Source organism: Phocoena sinus, chromosome X (assembly GCF_008692025.1).
Source record: "Phocoena sinus isolate mPhoSin1 chromosome X, mPhoSin1.pri, whole genome shotgun sequence".
Lineage (NCBI taxonomy): Eukaryota > Metazoa > Chordata > Mammalia > Artiodactyla > Phocoenidae > Phocoena > Phocoena sinus.
The window spans coordinates 98,386,010-98,399,456 of record NC_045784.1 but is presented as its reverse complement, the minus strand read 5'-3'; positions in this window follow the sequence as shown (position 1 = coordinate 98,399,456).

The following is a 13,447-nucleotide window of genomic DNA, read 5'->3' as shown; positions in this document are numbered from 1 at the left end:
CTCTCTAGTTGTGGTGTGCGGGCTGCAGAGCACATGGGCTCTGTAGTTGTGGCATGCAGGCTCTCTAGTTGTGGCCCGTGTGCTCAGTAGTTACGGCATGCGGGCTTAGTTGCCCCACAGAATGTGGGATCTTACTTCTCTGACCAGGGATCGAAAACCGTGTCCCCTGTCTTCCAATGAAGGCAGAGTCTTAACCACTGGACCACCAGGGAAGTCCCTGATTAATTTTTTTAAAAAAAGAGTTGAAAGTTACACACAGCAAACTCTTTTGAATCCAGAATTAGATGCATTCTAATCCTAGGTCTGCCCCTTAATTAGTTGTATGACCCTGGGGAAAATCACCTATAGTAGGCAAAATTTTAAAGATGTTTCCCTAACATTTCAATCCACTGGTTATTTAAGCAAACATTAATCTCAGTACAGCTGTGTAGGGACTTTGCAGATGTAACTAAGTTGCTAATCAGCTGACCCTAAAATAGGGAGATCTGGAGGAAACCTTGGGAGGTGATGACTATGTCTGTATGGTGGTGATGGTTTCACTATAGTATACTTATCCCCAAACTCATCAAGTTGTATATACTAATTATGTACAGCTTTTTACATGTCAATCATACCTCAGCAAAGTGGTTTAAAAAAAGTTCATCAACAGAGGAATGGATAAAGAAGATGTGGTACATATATGCAATGGAATATTACTCAGCCATAAAAAGGAACGAAATTGGGTCATTTGTAGAGACGTGGATGGACCTAGAGAGTGTCATACTGAGTGAAGTAAGTCAGAAAGAAAAAAAAAACAAATATTGTATATTAACGCATATATGTGGAATCTAGAAAAATGGTATAGATGACCTTATTTGCAAAGCAGAAAGAGAGACACAGATGTAGAAAGCAAATGTACGGATACCAAGGGGGAAAGGGGTGGGGTGGGAAGAATTGGGAGATTGGGATTGACACATATACACTATTGATAGTATGTATAAAATAGACAACTGAGGGGAACATACTGTATAGCACACGGAACTCTACTTAATGCACTGTGGTGACCTAAATGGGAAGGAAATCCAAAAAAGAGGGGATATATGTATATGTATAGCTGATTCATTTTGCTGTGCAGTAGAAGTTAACACAACATTGTAAAGCAACTATACTCCAATAAAAATTAATTAGAAAAAAAAAGAAAGCAGAGAATAGATCACATTTCCCCCCTGAATTTCAGTTCCCTCATTTTTAAAATGGAGACAGTACAGATTCAAGAGGTTCCTGTGAGGATTAGCTAGAATGTATGTAATATTACTTTAGCACAGCACCTGATACATACTAAGTGGTAGATCGTATTGCTTCCTACTGCCTCTGCCACCACCTTGGCTGATGACTCCCAAATTGATATCTCCAGCCCAGCTCTTTCATTTAAAGTCTGTTTCTCAGGGCCCCAAAGGGATGTTGCGTCAAAGAGACTGTAGATGAGAGTCCTGGCAAGAGAAAAGTTACTTGGACCTTGGGTTTCACTGTACACTGAGCCTGCTGTACTATGCCATATACCACAGGAAAAGTGTTTAGAACAATATATACTGAGATGTTAATAGTGATTATCCCTGGGAGATAGGACCTTTGTTTTCTCCCTCGTGTTTTTCTGATATTCCAGATTTTTATATAGGAACATGTGTTGTTTTTGTAATAATAAAAACAATAATCTATCTTTGAATTTTTAAAAATACCATATGTAGCCTGAGAACTACCCCAGTTCAGGATGTAAATGGACAGTTCATGATCCTGGAACTTTCCATTGTATTCTGGGGCTGCTAGTAATATTCTTGTTACAAATTTAGGTTTACCTGTGATTGAAATCAGGAATCATTTCTGCATGAGCAAAGGTGACAGTAAGAATTTTATTAAATTAGGCTGACCCAACTGCCAATCCCATTCACCTTCTTTCTTGATGCCTTACACTAAAGAAGCTGGAAAAGTGAATTACACACTTTTCCAACCTAATATGTAGCTAGGGTCATTCATATGAAAAAGTCTGACAAGTTAGACGTAAATGATAACATTACTATGTGGTTTTGAGAAAGATCATGCATCCTTGATACACAGGGTAAATATAGTTTACCCTGCTGATTCTGCTTATTCTTGCCTCCTGAGTGAGTGATGTGATATGAGAGCTGGAGCTGGAGCAGCAGTATTGCAATATGAAGGAAAAGACAGAAATGCTGGCTCTGACAATGCTGAGCCATCTAAGCAACACTAAAACTGCTTATTTCCATAGCCTTGCTATGTGAAAATAAACAAACTAGAAAAGCAAAAAAGAAAAAAAAGAATTTTATTAAATTAATGAAGGGTGATGCCATGCAGTCAGCTGGTCCCCATTTGACCTAGTGCTAGATAATGAATTGCCAAGAGAAGAAAGCCACTTCTGGTGAACCTCAGAACCTAAGCCTAGCTGTGGAGCAGCTAAACCCGTGCGCCACAACTACTGAGCCTGTGCTCTAGAGCCCGCGAGCCACAACTTCTGAAGCCCGTGCGCCTAGAGCCTGTGCTCCACAGCAAGATAAGCCACCGCAATGAGAAGCCCGCGCGCCGCAAGGAAGAGTAGCCCCCATTTGCCGCAACTAGAGAAAGCTCACCCGCAGCAACAAAGACCCAAAGCAGTCAAAAATAAATAAAATTAAAAGAAAAAAAAGAACCTAAGCCTCAACGTGCTCTAAGATTTATCCAAACTTCCTTTTATTTTCTTGGGAGTCCACACTTGTTCACTCTGAACTCTTCCTGTGTAGCTGTTTAAGTTGTCCTCTTATCTGTCCTGAGGCCCTAAAATACTGCAAAACTACTGCTTTTAAGTCCCCCAGGCCCCATGGTCAATCTTGAGAATTTAGAAGTGCAACAGGTTAGGGCCCAGTAAATTCCAGATTCCAGGCATGGTTTCCCTTGTCAGAACCCTCACTGACAGATCTTGCTTAGGACCCTGATCCACTGAACCTCTAGAACTCTGGAAGCCGACTCTGGTCTTCTCCCTTGGCCCGGGGGGCCTGGTATGTTGCCTTCTGAAAACTTATGGGAACCGTCTCATGGCCTACCTCAGAAGCCCAAGAGATGCTTTGAACTGAAGTGTCCCACTAAGAACCCTCCAGAATGAGCAAGATAAACAAGTTTCCTGTCTATTTCAAGAGATTGTCTTGAAATAAATATGCCTAAGTAATGAATTATGCAATTAGTCACAGTGTCCTCTGATGCTTCATGAGAGCAGGGCCCATATCGGGGTTCACTGTTATACCCCAGTGCCTAGCACAATACATGGCTCAGAGTAGATAAATAATAAATATGTGCCAATGAATGAACTTATGGGTTAATAAAATAATTGCTCAAATACTTATTTAGTTACAATTTCGATAAGTGCTTTGAATGAAACTTCAGGGTGCAGTGAAGACATATAAGGAGGGACCTAACCCATTTTTGAGTGGTGAGGCAGTCATGGAAAACTGCCTGAAAGTGAACACTGGCCTAAGTGAAGGGAAGATGTTTCAGTTCATATACTCCCTTGAAACTTGGAGCTGATGGAGGGAAGAGCTCACACAACAGGATGGTAACTGCCTAGGCCTAAGTATGATACCTGAGGAGGGCAGAAGCAGCCCCTAAATGTAATTATCATACCAGGTATTACTCGGTGATACCCTTGAGCCCTTGAGGACTAACCAGCTGTTGATCCTCTCCATGGTTAACCATAGTGTGCTAAGTTTGGACCCTGGGTATTTGTACATTTTCCTTTTCCATCATCAGCATTCGCTTTCATGCCTGGATGTATCCCTTCTTATCTGCTTTTTCACTTTTCACACAATCATCTAGCCACAGAGGGCTTAAGGTGACACACTTTTTACTACCAAGAGAAATTATAGGTCTTTCTGTACATGGCTGTATGCTAGATGATTGGATAAATGGAATATTACTGTATTCTGTTTTACCCTAAAATGCATTGATATGTTTTTCCACTCTTTCTTCCCTGGAAACAGCCTTGAATTCTACTGAGTATTATGGCTTCTGCTTTGTTGCTCAACTCAAACCCAGTTCTCACTCTTAATCTGGGGAAATTCAGACACTAGGAAGATTATCATCAAAGGAAAGATAGTGTAACTAAAGTACAACTAGACATCCTGAATGCACAGTACAATTCAACTTTAGGGGATTATGAAGACATAGAGGTGGAGATATAAACATCACTATCCATTTTCAAGTCCACAACATCCACTCTCTCATTTTTTTTTTTTTTTCTGAGAAAGAACATTTCAAAGGCATCTCAGCTCCTTTCACTCTCATTCATTCCGGGGAACTTTCAGTCACCACCTTCACCCTCTCGTAACATTTTTTCCCCTCTTTCCCAGGTATATGTGTATGGCAGATAGACAGGATCATAAGAAATAGGAGAAGAACAAATTAAGAAATAAGTACTTTCAATTCACCTCTAAATGCCTAAGAGGACTTAGAATGATATATTTTCATAAATGGTCATTAAAATGAATTGGCTAGATTATAGCTAAGGCACAAGTACTGTGTAGAGTCAAACCTAACTTAACATAATAATTTTTTTCTGAAAAGAGGAAGGAAATTTAATTTGCCAGTTAAACTATTTCAATTGTGTCAATCTTGCCTATCATTTAAAGGATGAGCATTTGGGGGACTGGGGACATAAGTGGTTCAGGCAAATAGCTGACTGACTGAACTACGTATATATAACTTCCAGCTCTAATATTTTCTGATTTTAATCTTGAATATTAAATATGGATTTTGCCAGGATAAACCAGAAATGCTTAAGAGTAACAAACAGGGGCCTATGAAAGGAAGGTGGTGTGTGGTCCCTTAGGTTTGGAGACAAAAGGTGCAGGCAAGGAGAGAGGGTGGGCATGACGCCTGTATGTGTGTTTATGTACTTTGCACGTTGGGAATTGCTCATATTTCCTAGAAAGGAACAGACTTCTATTAGCCAGACTCCCACTAAAGTCCAATGTAAGTACAGCTCCTTTCTTCAATATGTAGAGTTTTTCTTTTTCCTCAGAGAACAAAGTGCGTACACAGCCTCATGGTAAGAGAAAAAGCTTATACCCACTTTCTTGCCTGAACAATTACTAAGCACCGTAATTCACCTGAACAGTTCTAACCAATAAAAAGCATTTAAAATTGGCCTTTATTTTCTCTAGAATCCAATGCCAGTGATTTGTTCTCATTTAATCTGCATTTGATGTTTTACAAAACATGTCAGGGTTAGTAGAACTTTGGAGTAAAGGGCAATTGCATGAAAAAATTTTCATTTCTCCTTTATGTAAGCCTACCAAGCTCACCTAGGAGAGGCTTTTTGCATTCTTTAATTTTTTTGTGTGCTGTTTTCTGAATTTGCACAAATTTTTTTTATTGTTAAAGCCAAGCCAAGTTGAAATTGGAGTCTCCCAGGGAATTAACTGTGGCTCTTTGTTTGACTTTATAGAATTCTAATTCTAGACTAAAGGGCATTCATTAGTAAAAATGGAAGTTAAAAAGGTTTTGCTATATGTCGATTTTAACTAACTTTTCTTCCTCTCCTCTTTCTCTGATTTTAAATAACTTTCCATCTCCTCTGCTTTCTCTTGCTTAGGATTACTGATTATTATACCTTTGTGTAGCTCCTTTTCTGTTTTGGATCCTTGGCCCTGTCTCCCCCCATCTCTGTTTTCCCTTCTTTTAGCCCCAAAAGGCAACCTGGCTAAGAAATTGAGTTCCAAGATGTAGGGTAGCGATGCATGGAAGTGAACTGCTGAACCTTTGCCTTGTTCACTCTTGATTTATGTGTTTTAAAAAAATCTCTGGGGCTTCCCTGGTGGCACAGTGGTTGGGAATCTGCCTGCCAATGCAGGGGACACGGGTTCGAGCCCTGGTCTGGGAAGATCCCACATGCCGCAGAGCAACTGGGCCCGTGAGCCACAACTACTGAGCCTGCGCGTCTGGAGCCTGTGCTCCCAACAAAAGAGGCCACGACAGTGAGAGGCCGGCGCACCGCGATGAAGAGTGGCCCCCGCACAGCGATGAAGAGTGGCCCCCACTTGCCACAACTAGAGAAAGCCCTCACACAGAAATGAAGACCCAACACAGCCAAAATTAAATAAATAAATTTATAAAAAAAAAAAAAAAAAAAATCTCTGGATTTTTAAAAAAGCAAATCTGGAAATGCTGTTGAGGATAGGCTTTGGCACCAGCACGCTCTTCTAATGTGGCGTTTGCGATGACTTCACCCCTTTAAAATGTGGCTCTTATGATAGCACTCACACATGCCTTAGGTCGCTTGAAGGAAACGTCCTCTGATATTCAATAAACAATACAAGCTTTCTCCATCCTTCCATCTCCAGACACTTCTTGGTCAAAACAGTGTTTACAAAAATGGGCTTCAAGAAGAAGGGCTGAGTAGCTGGATTGTTGGGAGGAAAAAGGCAATTAGTATGTGTATGGTTCTTTTTCTTAATTTTTATTTTAGGAACATGCACCAGCAAACAAGACAGCTGTATGGAGACCCATACAGTTGTTCCTTTAACTCTGCAGTATTATCAGTGTATGAAGGTTAATTTGCCAGTTGTTGTAAAGGACGCCAAGCAATTCTGAGTGTCTGCTTGGATAACTTACTTTCCCATGTATTTCTGGTTTTCTAAGTGCCATTTTGGCAATTCTGCCAAGCAATATGAGAAAAAAAAAAAGAGTAAACAAATTAGAATGCAGCAATAAATTCGTGCAAATCTTATTGTCAGCCACAAAGTAATCCATTTTGCGTGTGTCAGTTTCTGCATATGCTATAAAGAAGCACACGGTCTAGGGTAGCCACAACTGCCTAACAAAGTAGAAACGGCAAAATAATATGAAACTACTATGACTAATAAATGCAGGCAAAAATGTTTATTTTCCAGATCTTAAAAAGCCCTTGCTGTATGGAGATAATTTTAAATAATGATTCTCAAGGGAAAGGCAGAGGGCACTGATATATATTGAGTTACTGCTATGTGCCAAATTCAGGACAAGGTTCTTTGCATATTTAAACTAATTAGAGACTCACAGCAGCGCTGTGAAATAGGTATGATTAGCCTCATTTTAAAGCCAAGTAGACTAAGGCTCGGAGAAGTCAAATATCTTGACCAGGATCACACAGCTAGGAAGCAGTAGAGTTGGGATTCCAACTGATACCTGTCTGTCTGTATATACCTTATCTTTTACATATTTTGACAACATACCTCATATGCCATTACATAGCAATTCACTGCATCATTATTTTAGTTCTTTTCGTCTATAAAATTTCCAAAACAAGTACAAAGTAAAAGATTATATATGTCAGGGCTCAAGTTCATGAACTGGCTGTCATCACAACCAACAAATTAATAAACTGTACCCCAGTTGACACTTCTGCTCTTAACCTTACTGATTTATTTAATGGCTTCTGTCTTCACCAAGGGCTTCTTAACATATAAAAAATGCCCCCACCCCCTATAACCAGTCAGTAACCTTGAGAATGAAAGAATAATGTTTCTCATGGGCCCCGAGTCTTTGATACGTGATTTTGCGTATACATTCCAACTCACATTATTGCTACAAAATGGTTCTTTACTCCTTTTTCATACTTCATAACCTGTACTGTCTGAATGGCACACAGAAAACCAGAGGTGTATAGTAATTATTCTGGTTCCTTCCCTTATCAGCTGTGTGACAAATTACTTAATATTATTAGTCTGTTTCCTCATCTATAAAATGGGGATAATATTAGCGCCTACTTCACAGGTTTTAATAATTAATGGGATAAGGAAGGCAAAGTCATTAGCACCGTGGTTGGTAGATAATAAACACTCGAGATGAACTATTAGTATTTATGTAGCTTCAGCTACTAGAAATCAGTGTGTACAGTTGTTTAAAAACCTGGACTTTGGAGTCAGACTACACCAGTTTGAGTCCTAGCTTCACAATTTGATATCTGTGGGACTTTGGTCATGTTATTTAACATTTCTAAAGAGTCAGTTTCTTAAATGTAAAGTGGGACAATAGTATTACTTTCCTTTTTCACTACTGAGAGCATTAAAAGAGATAATGCACATAAAGTATCCAGTATGTAGTTGATATTCAGTTAGCGTTATTTCCCCTTCTTCTCTCCAAATGTACAACCAATCACATTTACAAACGCATTAAAGATTATTGCTGCGATAACCTTTAGTGAGGATAATGACCATATATTGACTTTTCAAAAAAAATTAGATACAGGAAATTCTACCACCTTTGTAATATACTAATGCTTTGACATATACTAATTTCCCATGAAGAGCAAAGAGCAAGGACATTATTAACAACAAGATCTTTAAGGCCAAAGGAAGATGATACAGTTGCAAGGGATATTTCATAATGATTAAAAAATTGTAATCATGATATCCATCAGGATAGAACTATTCAATGTGGATAGAACAAGATAAAAACATCCCTGGATCTTAATCCTGTCATTTTCATCATTTTACCACATAAGTTTGAGTGATCCTTTTAAACTCTGTCTCAGTTTTCTTTCTCACCAAATTAGGAAAATAAAATATGTCTTGCCTACTTCACAGGGCTGTTGTGAAGCAACAATGTGGGAGAACATTTGGTAAAGTACAAATGTGAGACAAAAGCATGGGCCCTTTATTACACGTGATTCTGGTTATTTATTTCTGTGGCATCCTTACCTTCTCTGCGGGAGAACTGTGTTCAGAGGCAGCCAATGTTCTGCCTCCCCCGTATCTGTTCAGAAACTATCACCTCACTACTTTGAAGACAACCCCGGCTTTTAAAAATTTAGTATTCAAAGGAAGACACATTTAATAGAAAAACTTATCCTTGAGATATTTTAAGACAAAAAACTACAGTCTCTTTGATGGATTTATGGATTTTGACTAGCTGGGCAGACAGCTTGTATGAAAGGTGCTTATTCTTTGGATCGGAGTAGGGTTTCAATTCCTCTCAAACCAGCTGTCCAGGACCATAGGCTATTTTCCCTTTAAACATATCACCTGCTCCAAATGCACTAGTAGGATAACCAAAGCTCAGAGAAGCATTTCTCCTGCTCTTGGCTGAAACCAAAACATCCTCTGTGTAAAGGGATAGAAGCAAGAAATATTTCTGCTTTAGCTCAAATCTGGGCTTATAAACTGAGAAGGATCTCAAGGGGTCTAGAGAAAAGATTATGAAACATATCCCCTTGCTAGCCAGGCAGCTGGGGACAAATCTGGGAGATAACTATTTTCTACAGTTACTGTCTTCTTTTAAGAATAATAGGGTAGGATGGCCTGGTGGCAAAGACTAACTCCTGGGTTCCAGTATTAGTTCTGCCACTTGGTAGGTATATGACCTTGGACAAACCACTCCAAACCTTTCTAAAGCCCTAGTTTCCTCATCTGTAAAATGGAGGATAATATCAGACTCAAAAGAGTGATTTGATGATTATGTAATTCACATGAATAACTTAGCTCCATACCAGGGTTCAGAAAAATCTTAATTGATTTTAACTGCTCTTACTTTTTTATTATCATCATCATCATTATTTTCACTGTTATTATATAATTAGGAGGTTCTCAGTTTTGAATTTGGGTTTGTACCTGGTTAATCTCACAGAAACAAAAGTGTTATTAAATATGCCTTTTTCCTACATCATACCTTTTAGCACATGCACCTCTTTGGAGTCCTTTTGGAGGTGTTCCATCTCTGACCCTCACAAATCACCCTTTTCGTTTCACCAAATATTACTTATTTGGGGCATGAAGTAATTCATCATGCCTAGGCACTGCCTGGAGTCAACTAGTAAGGGGTTGGATTAGACGACCTCTCGGCTTCCTTCCATCCCTGAGAATCTATGATTCTATGAGTCAGTGTTCAGGAAAAAAATGAAGGGCTGTTTAGTGATGAGTGACAGTTCTGTCCTAAAAGAACAAAGAACTTACTCACTATGCCAGAAGCCATGTTGAAGATCACAGGATCATGAATTATAATTCTACTACCCTCTGGCAGGACAGGAAAGGAATCTCATAGACAAATTGCACTGGGAGAGATTATGGATTAAAGGCTCTAATATTCATGACTTCCAACCAGCCAGCCAGCACATAAGACCATATCAAGTGCCAAAGGCCACCCCTGTGCATTTGAAAAAAAATAATGGAAGTCTCCCCAAAGAGAAGCAGGAGAATGAAATTCTGACCAAGACAGTGTTTCTGAATCTTTCTCCTTTTCTAGCTACAGCTATGATAAAGAGTTCAAGAAACAATAGAAGCCATCATCTGTAAACTTGTGGCTTTGAAGAAAAAAAACCATAATGATGGAATTTAAATGCTACCTTGTCCTATTCCACTTACCATCAACTGGGGGTTGCCCAGCAGGAGAAATGAGATCATTTCCCTCTGAGTGGCTAGCCAAGCTTGCCCACATTCATTCTTCTTCCCACATCATGTTTTAGCAGGCATCAACACGTCAGCAGCTTCTGAAATGTGCCAGATCTAGGGAAGCAAGGCATTGTCACTACTGCACTAAAGAGCTCCCCACCTCGGCAGTGGACTCACACCAGCCACATTTTCTCTTGGTTGCTTGTCAAATGGTGGGAGGAGGTTAAAGAGGCCCCTCTGGCTTACTGCCTGAAACACAGCTTGGTTAACCTTTGGGGACTGTAGCCCACCAGCCAGCCTTCCTGAGGCCATTTGAAACACTCCATTTCTTCTTTGCATTACATTTAAACACCTTTTCTCTTGATTTTGTTTCTTAGGTGGCTGTGAGCCTAGAGAAGCTGGTGATCTTGGGACGAGAGAGGAGGAAGCTTCTCAGATTTAATAAACAGTTGTCTTTTTTATAAAAATGAAAAGCATGTTTATTGTTTTTTATATTATACAAGTTAATGCAGGACTAGATTCTCATTGTAAAAATTCACACACTGAACAATCTAGAGGTCAGTGTGAGTCCCTTCATTCTGATCTTATTCTCCACCCCAGATGGAACTGCTGTTAACTGTCCTATATATAACTCTCCGGACCTTTTTATACTTATCTGCATATCTTTACATAAACTATATACACCAAACAGATAAGTCTAGGTTTTTGGTATGAGAAGTCTATTCAATGCCACTGCAGTCTTCCCCCAATGTATCTTTGCCAGTTCCACCAATGAACCATTCAGCTGAAATCAGGAGAGGGTGAAAGAGTCCTTATACATTTGACCCTTAAACGACTCGGGTTTGAACCGCGAGGCTCCACTTACACGCGGATATTTTTTTTAATAGTAAATACCGCAGTCTGGTGGATGCGAAACAGTGCTTATGAAGGAACCGCAGATACTGTCTGACTATAAATTATACGCAGATTTTCAACTCGGCAGAGGGTCAGGTCCCTAACCCCGGCATTGTTCAAGGGTCACCTGTACTAGTACACATGTATTTGGATGTCTCTATCAGACTTCATTCCAACAGCAAAGACTATTGTTTCTGGATTATCCATTAAACATAGTATCTACTCCTTTCTTTCCAGCAGGATACACTAAGCTGTGCTGTCTTTTGCACCTTAGGGTGAATGGAGACTCTGGAGATAGTTTCACAGCACTGAGCCAATGAACTGGGGCCATGTTCAGCACAGACAGGTTGGACACAAATTGATTTTGAACTGTAGGGGCCTTTAGGGCCCTTTTGGGATTCAGAAGGAGGAGAGGGAGAGTTGAGATGAGAATCCAGGTTTCTTGACCCCTAGTTTATGTTCTTGCTACATGACCACCTTGACCCACTAAAGTTAGTTTTACCTTCATCACAATATAAATAGGAGGGCGAGTGGAGGGAGATAAGGGTATGGGAGACCTAAGTGGTAGGGAAGCAGTCACCATCAAAAGAAGAGAAAGGGACAGCCAAGAGGAAGGGCAGCCAGAGGCTTTAGAATCCCAGGTCCTTCAGAGTTTCACACAAGACCATCCATACCTACTGGACCATGTTCAGATTCTCACCTTCCATTTGAAGCCCTGAATCGAGTTTGTTTAACCTATTCAACCCTTCTGATTGATGATGTTAAAATTAGTATCTCATACCCAGGTATCTCTTGCCAGTCAACTATCTCTAAGTAGTGGATCTTTTTGTCTTATTTAATTGTCAACTCTAAGCCAAATTCATCAAATTCCCACCCTCCAAATGCACCCCATCCCCCCAAAACAAATAAACAAAACAAAAACAACTTAGCTCCTCTGAATCGCTAAGTTTGTAAACTTTGGGACATCAGTGAGATTTATTTTATTTATCTCCCATATCTGGCCAGTCCCCAAGCCCTGTCTGATTTCCCCATGAAAGATTTCCTTTATCTGTGCAGCTTCTCCATCTTCACTGCCATTGCTCTTCTCCTGGGCCATATGACCTGGATCACTGCCAAATCCTCCTCACTGGCATCCCACCCTCCATTCTCACCGCTTTCCAATCCAGCTCTACTTATTCTCATCAGACACATCTTCCTTAAACTTGCCTTTCCTTATGTTGTTCTCCAGCTCAAAAATCTTGAATGATTCTCTATTTCTTGTCACATTTAATCTGGCATGTCAAGTGGAAAAGGATGTCAGCTTATTCTGTGTTATTATCAATAGGAGAAGTAGGGCCAGTGGGCAAAAGTTATAGGAAGGTTTATTTCCGCTGATCAAAGGAAATCCCTCTAAACAATAAGAGCTGTTGTACAATGAAGCCACTTGCTCAAGTACTGAGCTTCCTGGCCCTGGGGAGATGTATAATCAAGAGCTGGGAACTACCTGTCAAGGATGTTGTAAAAAGGATTCCTGCATTAAGAGGTAGGGAAACACTGTTGACAGTAAAGATGGTGATAACTGACCATGTTTGAACATTGGCTCCATGCCAGCCACTCTCATTGTTTTCATATGTTAACACATTTATACTCCTCACAACTCTGTGGTTGACACCATTTTAATCCCCTTTTTTACAGTTGGCTCTACTTTAGTGATTAAATGCATAGAGTAAGAGCAAGGGACACATCTTGGCTCTGGAACTTACTGGATGAATGATTTTGCACAAGATGCATAACCTCTTTTGACGTCATTCTTCTCGTCTGTACAATGGAGGGAGTACTAGTACTCACTTCAGTGGGATGTTGTGGGGATTATGTTGTAAGATAACAGGAAAAGCACTATTTGACACATAGTAAGTAGTCAACAGTCACGATTTTTCTTGTCTCCATTAGATGATATACGTTTTGAGGAAAGTGGCTCTATTTCTTCTATATCTCCCATCTCAACTAGCTCAAACTGACCAGGTAGTACGTCTTCATTCACTATGGACTTGTGGCCAATGATGTGCTGACTGCTCCCCAAAGTTCCTCCATGACCCTTAGCACCTTGCTTCATCACTAACAGCGTACTCCTATTGACTATCGTTTTCAGTCAACCCAGGGTCAGCTTTCTCCCCCTTTGCCTTTCTGAG